The sequence below is a fragment of the Meleagris gallopavo genome, chromosome 5, assembly GCF_000146605.3.
Source record: "Meleagris gallopavo isolate NT-WF06-2002-E0010 breed Aviagen turkey brand Nicholas breeding stock chromosome 5, Turkey_5.1, whole genome shotgun sequence".
NCBI classification, from domain to species: Eukaryota; Metazoa; Chordata; class Aves; order Galliformes; family Phasianidae; genus Meleagris; species Meleagris gallopavo.
In genome coordinates this window covers 31,713,062-31,733,087 of record NC_015015.2, presented here as the reverse complement: position 1 = coordinate 31,733,087, position 20,026 = coordinate 31,713,062, and positions in this window count along the sequence as shown.

Below are 20,026 nucleotides of genomic sequence, written 5' to 3'. Positions count from 1 at the left end.
AAAAAAAAAAAAAAAAACCCTTTTTAGTTCAAGCCCACTAATTTAACGTAACATAAAATGGTTTCCTGGAATTCAAAACTCATCTTTCCTAGACATACAATGAAGCAATACTATGGATAACATGTGCTTCAATCTCTCATTCCGTTAATATTTTCAAAACAGTCTGGCAGCTGTGACTTACATGAGTAAACTTAAATGAAAACCATCATTTCTCTTTCATATTTCCCTTTACCCTTCTTTGGTCAATAGGGTACAGGCAAGACACATGCTGTAAATAGTAAAGCTCCATTCTACCTTACAGCTCTGCCAGTAAAACCTGTAACTCATAGGGAGAATGAGTAACAGCTGTAAACAACTTCTAAACAATCCATCAACTATGGGTGTCGCATAACTGAGTGATCACACAGCTGAAGCCTCTCTTCAGTACTGGACATGGCTTCATTCAACAGCTGCAAACAGTTAACAAATTAAAAAAAATCTGTCCGTAGTGAGCAGGCTAGTAGGAAAAAGAACTAAGATAAACTGTGTTAGATAATTCAGCTTGATGTTCTCATGACAATATCACAATAAGCAGAGCAGGATTCCCTGTCTGCTTACTCCCCTGTGATCCTACTTGTTCTTAACTAGTGGGAATTTAAGTTCTAAGTAATACCCAGTCACCAGTGATGCTTTTGCCACTATAGGTTCTCAGCTGGCAGAGGCTGGGATCAGAGGTAGGCCCAACTTGGAATGTTTGGCAAGAAGATTCAGCTCTTTTGTCTTCAACACATTCCTTTCTGCTAACACAGGTGGTTCAATGCAGCAACAGGCACACGTGTAAGGAGGAGATGTGTTGCAGGCTTGTGCAATCAAGCTGCTTCACACTCCAGGAAAATGTTGTCCATACTAGAGTAATAGCTTGGGTCAGGGAGCTCTTAAAACAGGGACAGTGTTTGTTACAGGTTTAATGAAACAACACAAGTAACGCCAGATTTCAGCATTTCTGAGAAGCCCATGTTATAGTAATATGTTGTATTGTTTGTAGCACTCAGTGTCATGCAACTCTGTTAAAGGAATACATCCATCAAGTACTGTAAGCAAGCTGAACAAATTTCCAATATCTGGTGCTAAATATTCAGTCCTAAGATATTATAGTGTTCAACATACATTTTGCGAATACATTTTGCATTATTCATGATTATGCCACAGGAAGCTTTGCTGTGATTTCATCAGGCTCCTTTATCAGACCACTCTTTATCCTTACTTTTTTAAATCAGTTCCGGTTCCAAATCCTTATCAAATTTGGAGATTATTTCCAGACAGAATCTCAAAACCTACAAAATAACTCATAATCAAATAAAAAACTATCCAGTAATTAGAGTTCTTCATACTAAATATCATCTCTTATAACAGTAATTTCCTAAAAACAGACTGCTGAACCTCCATCCATCCCTAAAGACTCAAAACAGGTTTTCTCTTGAGATGACAGTTTAAACTGTATATCACAGTAGTCAAAAGAAATACACAAAACCATTGGAGTCTTTTATACTCGATCCATGCTAAAAAATAAATAGTCAATCAAATACAGAAACTTTATAATTCTCAGCTGCATTATCATATACGTTTCATCACAATAACCCTTTCATTATTTATCATTTATTACAGCAAAAAGACAACAATATTTTCCAGTGAAAGTTTACAAATTTTGGAATGTTTTGGTTACATTTAGTTTTGTTAATTTTAGTAGTATCCTGGCCTATTACTTCTCAAAAATTGATTATTTTTCTTTTTCTTTTTTTTTCCACATGTAGCCAATGATAGCCCTCCTCTGCATAGAACAGAAGTCTCTGCACATGAAGGTTGGATTGATTCTGGACCAAGAATGATTGCCAGAACATTCAAGTTCATTTGCTATATCTGCTGAAATTCCCTTTAGCACATGGTTAAGATCACCTGCAAACTATCAACAAGGTACAGGAAGGTTCAATGTGAAAATAAGGCCCCTCTATGAGTGACACAAGCACACAAAATTTAGCAGTTAGAAGGAAAACAGACCAACAGTAATCTCAGGAGACAGAGCTGAAAATTGAATCCAGATCTCTTGGATTCTTTCCAGCATCTCATTCACTAGAACGTGTCACTTCCAACAGGCATGGATCAAGACGTGGTTAATGATCTACTAGCACAGGACTTGCTGGGCATCTGTGGAAGCAAGCATAAGGTTCAATGCTACACACCAAGAATTATGTTTATAATTTTGAGATTTAAACCAATTTATTGGTTTAACCTTGTCTCATGTTCATTATAGGTTGCTGGATGTTCACTGACTGTTTGCTATCAGTAGCCACACCTAACCAATAAACTTCAGAATGTACTGTAACCTGGCATTATCTTGGCCTATTTTTCTAGAGGAGGGACAGCTGAGTGATCCTGGTGTTATACTGTCTGTCTGCACTCACAACAGAAACTATGGATCCTCCTGATCTTTTTCAGCAAAGTTTGAAAGTGGAGTGGACATTTTAAAGACACTTCAACTTTTAAATAATTTATTTAAAAGGGTAGATGAGAAAGATTCAACTCTAAGAACTGGGTGAGACCAGCAAGCAGAACTCAGCTGTTGTGTATTCTGTTTGACAGCAGATAACAAGGCAGTCAGCAGAGGTCTAAGACCAAAATATTTAGCACATGTGCTGTCACTAGTGTATGGATGCTGTAAGGAATGCGGGAGAATCAAAGACTATTTTGGTATTCAGCATTAGGGCATAAGCATAAACTAAAAAACAAATCTACCTGAAGCCGTGCTTCCTTGATTTCACTGCTTGTACAGAGCTTTTGTATTCCTTTCATAGTGACAAGACTGCTTAGCAAATTTAGAGAGAAAAAAAGTGGAAGTTTCAACCTCAAAGACTTCCTAAGCTACAGCATCACAGATATTGCTGTCTAGTTTAGAATGAGATAAAAAATTAAATGTAAAAACTTGCTAGTGACAGCCACTAACTGTCTGTTATATCACTTCATTATGCTTCCTTTCTTCTCACCCTTCATTCTATTTTATATAAACAGCTCCAAAGCTTTCTCAAATTAAAGAAAATAAGTCAGCAAACATTTCACTTCTCCTTTTTATTCTGTATAAATAAACTTGTACATTAGCCACAGCAACTTTCAACTCTTTTGGCCTTCAGATAACTCCACCACTTTCCCCAGCACGTTCCAAAATGACTTTCACAATCAGACAGGAAAATGCCTTGAGATTACAAATGGGCAATTGAAGTAAAGCTTTGGTGCCCCTTAAAGCCACTGTCAGTGGTGAAGAACACTAGATTTTATTTTATTTTTCATCAGTTTCCAGGAAAAGAGAGAGTAGTATCTTAAAGGAGATTACGTGTCCAGTCTCACCTTTTTTACAAGCAGGACTTCCAGAAACTACAACAGGATAAGGTGCATAAGCATAGAACTGGGTCATTATGTATAACTCACACTATGTGCGATATTTTCTAATGAATCTCCTAAGAGATGGATACAGACCCATCTAGAAATGATGCTGCTTAAGTCTGCCCTTAGCTATCATTCCTCTCTTACCAGAGCAATGGCACTTTCAAAGCCTGTCATTTTTTCCACACCCCACAGACCCATATTAACTTCCTTAAATTGCAATAGTTGGGGATCTGCAGAGTTTGGGCAAAGCTAGTTTTTCTCCAGAGAATAATCTTTAAAGTTTTCACGGTTGCCTTTGTGTCCTGTATATGGGAGTATATATATATAAAGATACGGTTGTACAGTTGGTGCTCATGCAGAGCTCAAAGTGACATTGCAGGGACCATCACATAGAGTTCATGCAGAGGACCAGCTTGCTAAGCCAACAGAAAATGAGTAGTATCTTTCTTCTTTTATTTTTGGACAACAGCCAAAATAAAAATGTTGCTGCCGCTACTGTTTCATTTGATCTATTCAATACTATTTCAACATATAAAAATCTGGAATATTTTAACAGCTCTTCCAAAAGCAGCCTTATTTCTCACAGATGTGGCCAGTTAGTTTACCTAGTGCACACCTTCAAATATAGAAATGGCACAAATTCTGAAAACAATTTGTGGAGAAATCTCATGAATAAGCAGAAATACTTTAAATTTACAATCAGTATTCAGGTTTTGGTCTTGAATGAAACCAGCAGAGTTGTTAATGAAAACATTGGTTTTGATGGGAGAATGAATAGCTGTTGATATAAATAATGCATACGGCATACATTTAGCTTTCTCAGGGAGAAAATCAAGGGGACCACTAATGTTACCAAAAGCCTGACCTTTCTCAGCTTCCACTTATTGTCTTGACTGTATGGGTTTGCTAAATCTCCTGCCTGCATTTGAAATATTTGGCATCAGAGGTTTTTTCTCTGTTTTTTTCTCTTTTTTGTCTGTTGATTGATTTGAGGGATTTTTTTGTTCTAACTTCTCACTGCTATCCACCCCTTCTTACCTAGGCCACTCTGTTACTTTGTTTCAAATAATAAATACCTCATGTGAGTCTGGAAACTGCCTACTTGTAAGGAAGCTCTTAGTCTTTATCTCTTACACTCGCATGCCCCTCTGCTGACACTCAGCACTGTGCTCCGTCTTCCTAGGTAAGGCAGCAATGAAAGTGATGGTAAGAGAGTTAGGTGATGAAAAGATCCCAGCCAGCAGTTTGCAAGCATAGCTCCACGAAGGCTGGGCCCCTGCAGAGGGACATATCCTACCAAGATAGCGCTATCTCCAAGTGAAGGCAATTAGTCTAGGTTTGTCATCTGAGATACTTCCGTGTCAATGGGAAAAGGAAAGTCATCTTGGAGAGGTGCATCTGGCTGCCTATTTTAGATGCCTGCTGTAGGAGGATATCTCATCTGATTCTCCTCATGCACAGTGGATTTCTGGTGGAATGACGGCTAAAATTAGGCATTACTTGATTATAAACAGAACAAGTGGAAATTTCCACTCTCAAAAGAAGGAGAAGAATAAGCATTCCATGAAAAAAGCAGGTTGTGTTAGTATCATTCTCAAACTTAATGTCAGTAACAGCCTTCATATATCTAAACCTTCAGAGCTGGACTGAAGAGAAATTCAACAGCAGATTGACTGTTGTAGTCAACAGCTTTATGTCCAGGTGGAGGCTGGTGATAATTGGTGTCCCCTTGAGGTCTGTCTTGGGATCAGAGCTCTTGAACATATTTATCAATGAACTGGATAGCGGGATTGAGTGCACTCTCAGCAAGCTTGCTGATGACACTAAGCTAAGTGGTGCAGTTGACAAAATAAAAGGAAGGGGTGCCACCCAGAGGGACCTGGACAAGCTTGAAGAATGGGCCCAAAATAACTTAATATAATTCAAGATGTTGCACTTGCATCAAAGCAATCCGAGACAGGTGTACAGACTGGGAGAACTGAGAGCAGTCCTGTGGAAAAGGACAGAGCCAGCAGGTATGTGTTTGCAGCCCACAAGGCCAACTGCATCTTTGGCTGCACAAAAAGAGCGATGGTCAACAGAGAGAGGAAGGTGATTGTCTCTCTTTACTCTGCCCTCAGGAGCCCCACATGGAGTATTGTACCCACACCTGGGGACTTCAGCATAAGAACTGCTGAAGTATGTCCAGATGAGGCCATGAAGATCATCAGGGGGCATCTCTTGAGCATCTCTCCTATGATGAAAAGTTAAAGGAGCTGGATTTGTTCAGATTAGACAAGGCTCCGGGGAGATATCATTGCACCTTCCAGTACTTAAAGAGAGCTTAAAAAACATGAAGATGATACTAACATTTCACATAGTCTAATAGCAGTAAGACAAAGGTGAACAGTTTTAAGCTAGAAGAGGGGAGATAGGGATTAGATGTTACAGGGAAATTTTTCACTCACAGGGTGGTGAGGCACTGGCAGAGGCTGCCCAGAGAAGCTGTGGGTGCCCCATCCCTGGAGGTATCCAAGTCCAAGTTGGATGGGGCCCTGGGCAGCCTGATCTAATGAGTGGCAGCCTTACCCGTAGCAGGGAGGTTGGAACTGAATGACCTTTAAGGTCCATTCCAGCCCACGCCATTTTACGACTCTATGAACAATACATCCTTCATTGGAACTGCATGGGATGGATGTGCACACATTAAAACAAATTGAAAAAACACATTGTCCATGGGAGCCATTAAAGCCATCTGCATAGGAAGCACACAAGGGAGCACATGGCACAGCAATCAAAGGAGGCTCCCAAAGAGCTGTATACATCTCACACAGCAGCACATGTGGCACAAACCACATGAAAGAGGCACAGCGTTCCTTGCTGCCAAAACTACCAAGACAAGCAGACGTGGAGCAAATGGGAGCAACAGTTTGGTCATAAGCACACACTGCAGATACACTGGTAAAAGGGGAATGTCTGAAGTGCAACAAGCAGACAGCAAATCATCACTGAGCTTTGAACACTGACAGAAATATCTATTACTCATTTTTGAGGCCTTCTGCTTGCTGATGTCTAAACTACGTGTGAGACCTTTGTGTTTGACTCCTTACTGGGTGCTCCAAGCGGTGCTTAACAAACCCAATGTGCTAAGGATGAGGCTTGGAAAACCAAACTGTCCATCAGTATTCCCTGAACTTTCAGTTTCAGATGGGCTGTAACGTTAGAAGCAATGCTTTCTTGCTAGCTTATTGCATCTAATGTTTCCATGTGAAACAAAAAGCCAAAGTAAGTCATGCTCGTGAAGGCCTAGGAAAAATGGAGTACTTTTGTCTTTTTCCGTTCTTTTTCTTGGCAGGGAACTGAATGTCAGTTCTTAATTTGAACATTATTTCATCTGATCCCACTCATCCGTCACAAAGTGCTTGCTGCTGTTACGGCTCTGGTGTTATCATGGAAGCAGAACTTGATACAAAGTCACCTTGACACAGAATTTGATAGGAACACCAGGCAGCCAGTGTTACAGTCACTGAAGTTCTAACAAGAACTTCTGAAATAAACTCAATAGTTTAACTAGTTGTTATTTTGAAGCTAGAGTAACTTTTTTCCAAAATCTTTAAGTACTTTAAGATTTGACATTAAAATCTGCATATAAATTGACACTAAGATGATCTGCCAAAATATCCAATTAAGTTCCATCTGAAATAAACCTGGAACATATGCTGACTGTAGTTAGAACATATCTTAACTATCTTATTTTGCAACAGCTTCTAATGCTGTCTTTTCACTCACTTGAATCTTATCAGAGTCACAGAATCATAGAATGGCCTGAGTTGAAAAGGATCTCAAAGATCATCTAGTTTCAACCCCCCTGTCATGGGCAGGATCGTCAACCACTAGACCAGGCTGCCCAGAGCCACATCCAGCCCTCCAGAGATGGGGCATCCACAACCTCCTTGGGCAACCTGTTCCAGTGTGTTACCAACCTCTGAGTGAAAAACTGCCTCCTAACATATAACCCAAATCTCCCCTATCTTAATTTAAAACAATTGTCCCTTGTCCTGTCACTATCCACCCTTGTAAACAGTCATTCCCCCTCCTATTCATACATTCCCTTAAAGTACTGGAAGGTCACAATGAGGTCTCCTTGGAGCCTTCCCTTCTCCAAGCTCATTTTAATTCTACATTCCTCTCCTAATTCTACATACTCACTGCAGAACAGAGCTCATTCTCAGAACTACTTCTGGAATGTCTCTGCCAAGATCTCACCAATGAGTTGAGAGCATGTCCTTAGTACATCCTTGTAGAAAGTCCCTCATAATTCACTTTGTTCAACAGTCAGTAAGAGAAAAATTCAATGTTCACTAACTTCTCATCTGAACCAGTTTTGTTTTGTGATATAACAGGGGACAGGAAATTATACCTTTACAAGTCATAAGAGAAATTTTAGGAACAACTGAACTTACGCTGTTGTTCTTAAGACACATCTCAGCAAAATAAGAGTTTAATTCTTGCTTTTCTGCAGAAGTTAATTTATGAGACAAGTTTTCCTCTTAAATAAGGCTTCAAAGAAACATTATTCTGCTCTGCTCAGTGGCATTTCTCCCTGTCTGTGCTATCTGCTCTTCCAGTCTTTGCATAGGTACCGGTGCACTTGATACCCAAAGGGAAGGATGTCTTCAAGCATAGCTAAAAGGTTGTACTGAAACTCTGAAGGCAGGTAGCATTCCAAACTGAATGTGGTGCTTAAATGTAGTAGAATGTAGGCCAGAATTTCTCTCCTTTTTTTTTAGATCAGAGAAGCAAGACATAATGTTTACTTTGGTTGCCCACCAAAGTGAACAAACACTGAAGTGTCTGTTTCTATTCCTTATGCAGACAGACAATCCTAAGTACATTCAGATATACCCCTTAACTACAGATCTCCACAGCTCCTGTGTAAAATTTTTACTCCTTGCTCCCTTGCTGTTTTTTTTCTAATACTAAGCCTGATGTGCCACAGTGACAGCAAGGTACCTCCCTCAGCATCCCAATGCTGCCTCTGTTTTGGATTCTAGGCACAGCCCTGGCTTCCCACTGGGATGGCTACTGTAAGGATTCCTCAGGTGAAAAAGAAAAGTCCTTTCTTTCTTTATTCATCACATAGAAGAGTTCCCTAAACAGAATCAAAAGTACCAGAATCAGTAAAAGCACATTAAAAAAAACTTTGGCTCTAAATATTTTCAATGCAAATAAGAACGAGTCATCGCATGAAAAACTAAGATGGCTTGTGGGGGAGGGATATCAAAGCAATACAGGTAGTGTATTTCATTGAATAAAATATCAAGTTTTCACCAGTTAGTTGTATAAACTGGTTTACAGTGTTTACAGTGTACATCTGTCCTTAGAAGTGAATGCGAATACCTGTCATGCCTTTACTGAGTAGTCTTGTTGTGGGAATTTATTGCCCTTTCTGCTTACCTTGCTAATTCTCAGAAATAGTAAAAAGTAATCAATAAACAATCTTCCTCACATCTTCGTAATCACAGTGTTAAACACATATTTAAGTACCTTATAGAACAAACCATATAGATAAAGCCTGTATGGGTCTGCCCAGCTCATTTCATTTTTTATATGTGTACTCCTTTTGGAGAAAGAGGATTTTTTCGGTAAGAACCTGGGCAGTTCCATGTCTGAATGACTTCCAGTAAATGTTTTTTCAAGTCTCAAAAATTAATAGATTTTTGTTAGGGGAAATATCTGCTTCTTCAATTAGCAGAAAATAACAACAAAACAACCAAAAAAAATCAAAAACCGTAAAATGAGCATGGTTCTCAGGTTCTCAAATGCGTGCATGACTAAGGTCAATGGGATAAGTATCATTAACATCTGAGTGGAACAGTAAAACAAAAAAGATCTTGTATACTCTGGATTGTGTACAAAGGAGAAGATTGTATACTGTACATAGTAGCTCAGTTTACACCATTTAACAACCTAACTTCAGTCCAGATACATCTTTCTAAAGAAGCTTTTTTACGAATTTTATTTAGATTTTTTAGTTCCAGATTCCCCTCATGCAACATCACCTGTCAGAAAGCCAAGCAAAATGAAAAGGCCAAACGAAAATATAATTCTAGAAGTAGCTACTCCATCTTCTTGCAAATTATGAGTGGATTAAGTACTGAATTAAATAAAAAGCAATTAATAAGAGCACGATGAAGGGGAATTATATACTGCTGAGAAATCTGACAGTAGTGGAAATTCCTGCTCAATGAGATGTTCCCTATCTTCATCACCCAAGAGAAGAGTTAAATTCTGGCCACTATAAACAGAATACTGAACTAAGATGTACCACACAGAACCACCACTTGTGTGCCTTTACAGCTCTCCCTTCACTCCTCCACTCATGGCAGCCAAATGCTGGAACCATATTTTTAAGGGGCTTTGAAAGTTCTCTGGACAAAATATTACATGGAGAAAATATTTCCTGGAGCAGTGCAATTTTTAAATTTTAGGTTGTTTTTGAAAACACTGCATAATGCTCGTGCTAGATTAAGAAAAATTTCAGTCATGCATCTACTTCCACAAGTCCTCTAATTTTTCACTCACCCCCTTATATCAATGTAACTGATGTCAGTTTGTTCTTACTGGCCCACTTCTCCCACAGACTTAAGGAGTCATTTCTTTATGATTTATCTACCCCCAGTCTCGTCTCCCCAGTCAGTTCTTCTAGGTCTTCCCTCAATAAACTTAGGCAGGTCAGGCTGGTTTTGGCCAGAATGAGCCCACATCCTCTACGCCTTAGCTTTGACCTCTGTGAACAGCTCCAGAGCTGCTCCTGCATTCTCCTCCTCCTCCCTATTTACACATCTAATATGATGCCTTGACTGTGCTGTGGTAACACCCAGGCCCCATCAGAGCCCATAAAAAACCTGCAGAGTTATTGACCTTTGTAAGTGTGGAGGAGAGGCAAACATGGGCCAAGGATTCCTGACCCAAAAATTCAAGCCCAACCTCCCGTCTTGCATCATCCGACCTATAGAAATACCTCTTGCTCAATCTTGTCTTTAAAAATGAGTCCTGAATTGTCAGAAGAATATCTATTATGTCTGCAGCAGTATGTTGCATGTTGCTTTGAAGGACCAAAAATTTGAGCAAAATCTTTGGAAGACAAATATCCGCAAAACGCTAAAAATCTGCAATGAAACAATAATCATTTTCATTGTCAGAAGTTCCCTTTCATGAGACAAACAAGGAATCTCCTTTTAGTTTTTGCCATTGGCAATGAAAAAATAGCATTTTTGAAATAAATGTGCACAAAATGACCATGCTGTGGTCTGACCCAAAATCCAAGGCAAATTTGAATCTACATTTTTGAAAGACTTCCAGCTACATCTGAATTGGTATTCCTAAAATATCCAGTTTGTGAAGGAAAAAAAAAAAACTGCCACAGTTTCAAAGGAAGTGCTGTGTGCATGATCTAGTTCTATAACACAAACATTTTTACAACAGCAATCACTGATGTTGGCCTAGCAGAGAAGAAATACTGTCAAGTTAGCAATCTTTATGACATCTCAGATTTGGCTAATATATTTTGGCAAATAAATTTTAGCTCATGGGCATGAGAACCCTATACAGAACTACTGGACATTCAATCACAGCTGGAAGAGAGAGAATACATTACTCATCTAATATCCATAAAATGTTCCCTTTCTTGTACATTTACTTAGCTGTACTACGCCAGGAAATTAGCCCTGTCTCACTGTCATCTGGTCAAGAATTCTCAATTAAGTGGAAATTTCAGTTGGGAAGCTTAAATTAAGTTTAACCAACTTTTTACATTATGAATATGTTATTATTGTTTGAGCAATATTAAATTTATATTTAGGTTCTGTTGATAAGGCAGAAACATGGTCTGTAAAACTTAGCATTTGTGGAGCTAAGAGGAGAGAAGGAGAGAAAAAGGGAAGGAGTTAGAAAATTAAAAGACAAAGGAGCAATAAAAAGAAGAAAAAGTGTAATGGGGAGAGCATTAATTTCACAGAAGAGTAAAGTATTTCAGACAGGGAAAGACTGAGAGGTTATTTACAACAATAAATTTTCATAGATAAGAAAAAAGCCATGAGTCACAGTGACACAACATGATGGAATTTAATCCAGCTGTTTATGTCCTATGGCAACTCCAGATAAGTAATATCAAAAAAATAAATTTGGAAATCCAGATGGCAATAAATATTTTCCTCATCAATAAGGAACAGATGCCAAAAGCACTTTTAACATACAAAAATTATTATACTGAGATCCTATCCTCTGGCTAATACATGTTAAAGTGAAAAGCTGAAAAGTGAAATACATTCTTGGTTTCTTTTTTTAATTTACTTCACAATCTTCTCTTACTTTTTCCTATTTTTGTGTTATTGTGTTAATCCCCTCCTACAGACTGAGTAATGGGTGTAGGTATATCCTTCATTTTATAACAAATTTTAAAATCTAGTATAGGCCATAAAATGCTCTCTAAGAGCAATTACGGTTTTCTAGTTAACTGTCAGGAAACAAACACTACCTTTCTGTACCATTATAATTTTCTAGTATCATTCTGAATGCAAACACTTCACTGGACATTCTTTTAAATCACTTTGGAGCTCTCAAAACATCTGTCCAGAAAAGATAATTATCTTCAAACTTATGTGAGAAACCAAGGAAATACTTTCTGTTGCAAAAGCTGAAAAGTGCAAATTAATAGAAAAAGAAATGGCTGCCACTTAATCAAAATCAGAACTTACAGTTTTATAAAATTATATTTAATCAGCACTTTAAAAAAAATTAAAAAAAACAGCCCGAACTAACAATGATGTTTTCCATTACAGGAAGGAGGAAAATTGCTTTCTTTATCAGATCCTACAAAAGTATCCACTCACATTTGCTTCTGAAATAGCCTTGGATATATGATTTCCTGCAATTATATTCAAGTATTTTTATTCTTGATTTTGCTTGGAGTGAAACTAAAGGACCATTAGCAATAATAAAAAGCTTTGGATATGCATATGCAAAAAAAGAGCACAAGATTACATAGCCAAGTCTAGATGTGTTGTTTCCTAATAGGTATTCAAATTCATAACCCTAACAGTGTTGACATTTTGGCAAGAGGTAGTTATGCATAAAAAATCAGTAGACTAGTAACTATTCTGTGGATGTGTCATGTTCATCCAGGCATGAAAATAAACTACTTCTAAAAAACCCTCACTTATTCATCGTGTTAATTCCTATCATAAGCCCTATTTTAAGGGACAAGCATACACCAACTGGCTACAAGGGGAAAAGTACTGGTATTCCTAAATCCAGGAGACATGGGAGATTTAGAAGCACCTGGTAGCTATAGCAAAGTATTACTGTGAAGAGCCACAAGACTTTCAGTGGAGGCTACCAAAGTTAGCTTGCCACACAAGTTGCAATGAAACCAGACACTTTATCACTCCCTGTGATAACAGGTTGGCATTTTCATCTGAAGACAGGTGAAATAATAAATCTCAAACAGAAAAACTTCATTTTCATATGGAACACTTGCTGAAACAATAAACCAAGCACAGAAATTTAATTGCAGGCTTGTCTCTTCCCACTGAAAAATTCTAAGGACAATACCTACCTTTGAATACATACATAATACTGAGAACTCACTAGTGGCAACAAGAAGCAGAGCATTACCACATTTCCTCTGACTCAAGCAGGTAAATCCTTCTGCCTTTGCTGCCATATAGCTAAGACATAAAAGTCAAGGAACGTGTCCTAGAGATGGACCACAGGGATGGCATTTCAGATCCCACTAAAGAACATGCCACTTACTAGTACTTATCAAGTCCTGGTCTTACTAGAAAAGAACATTAATAAATTAGTTTCTTGGGAAGTGCTCAAAGCTATCACAACTATTGTCTTTCTCTGTTATTCTGTGGTGGAAGTGTTGAGTGACAAAAAGAACTCCATATGATAGCTGAACTTGTGACAGCTCTTTAGATGACTTCCAGCAAACAGATTCAGCATTTAGGGTTTCAGATAAAAGCAAGATATCTTCTGCTGGTATAAATCCATACTGTTCTGCTGAGGTCATCTAAAACATGAGGATCTATGTACAAGACAATATTATTAAATATAGTATGATGAGGCTGTCACATTGATACTTTCTCTGTAGGGAAAAAAAAAAAAGCAATTTTAGTGAATGCTGAGCTATATAATCAACTTCATAAGAGGAAATATAAAGTATTTTCTAGGGAAAAAAATTCATAATATGACATTGCATTACTATAATTTCCTACTTTTCCCATCTGACTATTTTGTATCCAAAAGCTTTCCTTTGACACTGGAAAGCTATTTAATTGAATTAAGATGCATCTATTCCTTTTAAATTGGGATATATCTTTACTCTCAAATATAATGCTTTAAGATCAACAATTTGGATGTAACAAACTCTGTATGATGTCTCAGTGGTACTTCCTACAGTGCTTGCAAAGGGATTTTAAAGCATTCACCAAAATTACCCTGCTTTTTTTCTTTAGTAATTTTCCTTCCTACTGCAAATTTCTGCTTTTTTTAGATGGAAACTTTACTTGCCTAAGCATAGCAGATAGCAACTAACTCATATGTGCCAATGACAGCATGGTGTGCAAATCCTGCACACACACAGAAATCTAAGACAAAAATGATTGATGTGCATTTACTCACTGTCTTTCAAAACTTTTCTAAGAATACAAGCAACCAAAATGGTTTCTTAAGCCTCAACTTAATGCAAAATATACAACACAATGTAATTCCATTCTCAAAATGGTTGGATCAAGGAGATAAATACATAACTGAGAATAATATCTTTGTATTTTGTATAACATTATTATAAGATAGGTTCTGAGGGCTACAGTGTTAACCAGCCTTTCAACTGCAGCAGTTCAATGCTGCTGTGGTTTTCAGGCAGGTATAATAGAGCAGATGTTCTAGAAGCGTATGGGAGGCCTATGCATACACTGCAGCATTTCTTTGCTGGACTTAGATGGCTATCTGGAATATTTGGCAGCAAAGAAAGTATCATTTAGAGCCAGGTCACTGTAGTATGAGTGCAATTGGCTCCAGCCAGAAGGGAACTGTTCCAGTCCCTCTTCTTTTTAATTGTTTCCGACATCTCACAAAGGAAATAAAGCAACAGAGAAAAGCATTCTGCAACAACAACAAAAAAATCTGTTTATATTTCAAAATACCCTGAGGAGAAAGGGAGAGAAGATTTCTCACCTGTTGCTTATTACCAAGAAATGCAAATAAGTCAATAAAACCAGCCTCTGCAGTATTAATCTTTCCTTCTTTATGCCCCAAATGTGCACAAAGGCCCAGCACAAAGGACTGAACACATCACAAATGACTTGTTCATTGGGACAGATTGTGGACAGGCCCTATAGCATGAATTATGACAATTAATGTCCAATAAGGGGATATGGGTTACAATATTGCAAGAACATCAAACAAAAAGCCCATCAAATGCATACAATATATCAAAAGTATTGTAAGCAGTTTTAGAAACCAAAATATCTAAAATTATTAGCTAATATTAAATAACAAGGGACTACTTTTAACCTCTAGCTTTGAAACAGGGTCACTACTCTGAGGAATTTTAAGAGGTCAGTAAATGGTCCTTTTGTCAGTCTGGAGAGCATTACATTCTTTAGTACAGTCCTGTTTGTTTGTTTACCATTTTTAAGTGAAATAACTTTCTGATGCACAAATGCTTAAACTCATACTCCTGACCAGCTTGCTTCAATATTAGCCTTCCACAGCATCTGTATCAACCAAGGCACTGCCCCTATACACTGAAATGGGAACATATAGGGAAGAATTCAATTCAGCTAAAATGTAGGTGTCTGGACCATACTAGATTTCCATGTTAACCCTATAATCAATGGAAAAAAAACAAAACTCCTCAGCAAGCTAGTCCTTACAGACATCTTAGACACTTTTCTGTCAGAGATGAAACACTCAGCAGAAGTATCCATCTCTTTCTATTTTATCGAAGAGAAGCCCAGAAAATTTAGATTGTATGTCTAGCTTTTAGTTGTCTAAAATTAGACATGATGAGTCCCACTTACAGTGCAATACTGTCAATCTCGTAAAACACCAATAGAGTAATGCATTTTTCTGTTGGAAGACTTTTTCCAGAATCCAAACAACTTCCTCTCTGCAGCTATGAGCAGATGAGTACATTACCTAGAAAAAGTATTTTTAAAGAAACTGTTCTGTCCCAGATGGAGAGATGGTATCAGGGGTATTTAGTCTCTAAGTAATAAATTTTCTGCATCAAAGTCAGATCTCCATCTGACTAAAAACATCGGGACTGTGTGTCCAATAAAGAATCATTTTTATGATTTAAGCTTCATTTTTAGAGGATGTTTTCATGCTTCCACATGACTACCAAAATGAACTTGTCTGAACTCAATTTGATCTTTCATATTACTGCACTGAGACTCTTTAGTCTAAAGACTGCTCCTTTGTGCTAGTAGTGCTGTCCCTTTAGAAACTCCTGAAATATAGAAGGGTCATCATAACTTTGTAACATCCACTGGAGAAAACTGTATTTGTGCTTGTGCTCTTCCCCGAAAGGCATTGCTCCATCAGCAACCACAAATGTCTGTGCATTAACATCCATGAAATCCTTAACCTTTATGAGGCTGCAGATAATTATTGTTCTCCAGACACGGAGCTTTCTGCAGAAAATGCCCATTATTATTCAGATTTTTCTTCAGTTGTTTTCAGCCTTATGCTACTACAGTGGAAACTCTCATCTTTCTAAAAAATTCAAGGGAAGAAAAAAGGAGAGCAAATGTCACATATTTGCTATATCAACTCATAAAACCACAACACAGACAAGAAATGGGTTTAAGCCAAAAAGGCTGGAGCCACATCCCGATCTGAGCCCTCCTACAGAATAAGCAGACTGAGATCCTCTGTTCTGGTCTGGATTCAATTCTGCTGTAGATGGAAATCATTTATTCTGATTAAGAAAAGACTTCCCAGAAAAACACAACAATACTGAGTTCAAATTCACTATCTTTATGTGTCTCCAGCTCCATAGTACATCTAAGAACTTGCAAATCTGTGTTCCTCACAAGTAAGTCTCTGGGGCAGAAGGTGGGAACAGGTAGACTTCTCTGTGCAACTCATAAGCTATCCATTGAATTGACAGACCAGCTCATTTACACCACCTTTTGCACTGCCTCTGCTCTAACCTTTGTCTTCTTAGCCCTCTTCTGTGTCTGGTTTACAACTAGAGAGCTGGCTGATCATATGATAGTGCTGCTATGCTGACGTGACAGACTGAGTGTTCCTCCTTAAGCCAACCAGACTTTCGCTACAGTTGTATTTTGCCCCTCTAATATTTTGAATCTTGGGAAAACAGAAGGATTTGTATTAGTTGGTCAGTCTTCTATTTCATACACATGCTACAACTCCATGCAGTTCAGAATTACATCAACTCCTAGCAGATGGAGTCCATTCAGACGAGATATTTTTCACTAGTTTGACTTCTACCATTTGGTGATAAGAGATCTAACCCCTGGTAGGGGGGAAAGGAAATTTTTTCTTGAGCAAGTATTTACTGATATGCTACAATCAGCGTTGGTTCTACCACCACCTAACTTGTCAGTTATTTTATAATTTATTTGCAGAGCTTCATGCCTGTGAGTGGGAGTATTTCATTAATGTAGATCCAGACCTCTGGATCTCACTGGACCCCTTAAAACATCTTGCATCTCTGCAAAGAACACTCACTGAAAATCAAGATAAAACCAAGACTCTCCAGCATTATCTACAATCAAAAATTGAGTTATTTTAATATTCTATAAATTGGTGAATCACAATGTACTGGTTGGTTCCACAACTATTACATTAGGTAACACACAAAGCATCTCCTGCTTTCAATAAGTTACCAAGTCAGAGAAGACCAAATAGTCATATCATTCACCCTTTTGCCTCCACATTAAGCCTCCAAATTAAATCCATATGCAAAACTATAATATTGGTGGTGTATGTTTTACTCTCAACTGACTTGTCTGTAAGGAAAAATAAATCACTGGAAATTGCAAGAACCTAGCTTCACTACAACTGAAAAAGTACCTTGACACATTCATTTATTTGAACATCATCTCTTCAGAATAAATTCTAAGAAAATAGTACCGAAAACAATGAGTCATCTGATGCTATAGCCTGATTTAATGAAGCACATAGTGACAAATACAGACAACTACATCTGCACATGATTTTTCTATACAGCTGTGAAAATAATTATTACCTCTGAAATGATTATACCAGTCATACAAGTTGTTTGAGATTTCCTACATCTCTCCTGCTGGATTTATGTACCTTCTCCATTACTAACACACTGTGTGACAGACACTGGGATATCGCCAGTCATCCTCCTGCTTTAGACTAAGGATATAAACATAGGGAAGCCATAAAATAACCAGAAGTACTTTGCAGCAAATGGGCACTGCAGCAAGCAGATTTGTTCACTGATAACTTTTCCAGAGCTATGAGGCCTTACAAAAGATTTGGTAGCCTTAAGCACACCTAGGAATTTACTGGGTCAGAAAAGGGTTGGGATTTCTCCAAATTCCTCTGGGAAGTTTTCATGAGTCTCTTAATGTTGATTGTCCCTGAGCAAATCTGTAACATCATCTGCTTTCTTATGGTACTGCAGATATTCATGTCTTGGAAATGCAAACTGACACAAGGGATGAGGTTGAACTGCAAATTACAAAGCAGTTCATGGAAATATTTACATGCACTATTAATAATGATTAAAAAAAAAAAGAATAAAAACAAGACACTACCAAGCCAAACTTTTCAACATAAAAACAAGCAACTAATATGGCAATTGGAATAATCCCAAATTACCCAAAACTTAGAATTAGTATTTTTATTTTCATCTTCTGCCATCCCCTAAAGCCCCTTAGCGCTTTAAAGTGCTGGAAGTCAAATACAGGTCTGATGGGAAGACCAACAAGCAGACTCTGGCTTTTGCTACACTGGCTCCTACCACATTCAAACCCAGTTTGCCCAGCCAGGGCTTTAGCAGTCTGCTGCTACATTTTTACTTCTCTAAGGACTCTGAATCACCCCTTGCTTTTGTGCACTCCTCCCACACACAAGGTCTCATATGAGGCAACATATCCTTCCTTGCAAAAAAGCCACACAAAGATTCCCTCGTGAGCATGTGTAATACTGCTGCTGAATTGGAGAAGGTTAGAATCCAGAGAACTAAGAGACCAAGCACAAAGCCAGCGTGGGAGCAAAGAGCAGAGCCTGGAATTGCAGTTCCACCAACCACTATACGGTAGCATGGGACCAGGTCAGCTGCCAGATTACCACAGCACTCTACAGATAATGGAATGCTAAGTAGGCAGACAGCCTCATTTTTTATTTTATGTTTGCTTTATGTTTTTCAGGGGAAAAAACAGTCAAGTTTAGCTCAGAATATGCTAGCTTTCCAATACCATTTACCACACTAATTTCAGTGATTCTTTGCTTGTTCAAAACAATTCTGGATCCCTTTGGAAAACAATTCTGAAATTATCTTTGGGTAGTCAGGAAGGTTTATGGATAGGTCTTTTCAATTTCTAAAAGTAATTTTGAGCATATCCACCAATTATGATAAAATAACTGTCAGTATTATCAACTTACACTTCTAATGTAGCACAAGTTCTTCTATCCCACCTGTATTTTTAAGAAATCCAGGGACTGATTCATTAAGCAGACAAGAATCTGTGGAAGATGGTAGCGCTACCTAACAATGCACAGTAACAGAATTTTCCATGACACAGTAGTACTGAAAAATAATTCATTCGACTGTGAATTAACATTTTGTAGGACTGTGCTCAGAAGTTAGTCACGGTAAACTACAGAAATAAACCACCAGAATTATTACCCACTTTTTATTAAATGCAGAGTATCATTTTTAAGAACTTGACAAATAATTGAGATCCCTTTTTTTGTACTAAGAGAAAAATGTGTTAGTTCTACAATAGGTATTATTATAAGACAGTGCCAGCTGATAGGGAGGCACTCTCTGGATTCTTGTTATTGTTATCTGAATCACTAATTGAATAGAAATTCATTAACTATTTTCAAGAAGAGCAAATTTGAAATTTTTTAGAATGCTTCCATTAAAACATACTGCATTCAAAAGCAAGGTGATGCCCAAGTATTTGGAGTTGCAGGCATGTCATAAAAATGGGCCTGAATTTTCATGTTATATAAACTTCATGTAAGTTTAAAAGTGACAGCAGAAGCAGAAAGGTCTGCATCTTGTTGGTACAGCAATTCATTTATGTGGACCTTTAAACAAAGTTCCCACATCTCTTCAAATGATACTTCAATTGGAGGAATATTTGATACTGCAACATTTAAGTAATCAGAGAAATTGTCTGTGAAAAGTAATTCTAAACAATTTGCTACTTTAATTTTGTGGGAAGCTTAGCTGGGAAGATTTTTGGCAAGCAGAAGAATTTTGAGGAGATCAGGGAAGGTTATTTTAGTCATCAGATTTGCAAAAATCTCCTGCATCAGGAAAGCTTAGTTTTGTTGTATTCATTTGCCTTGTCTCTACTCGAGAGAGCACAAAATTTCAAGGGCA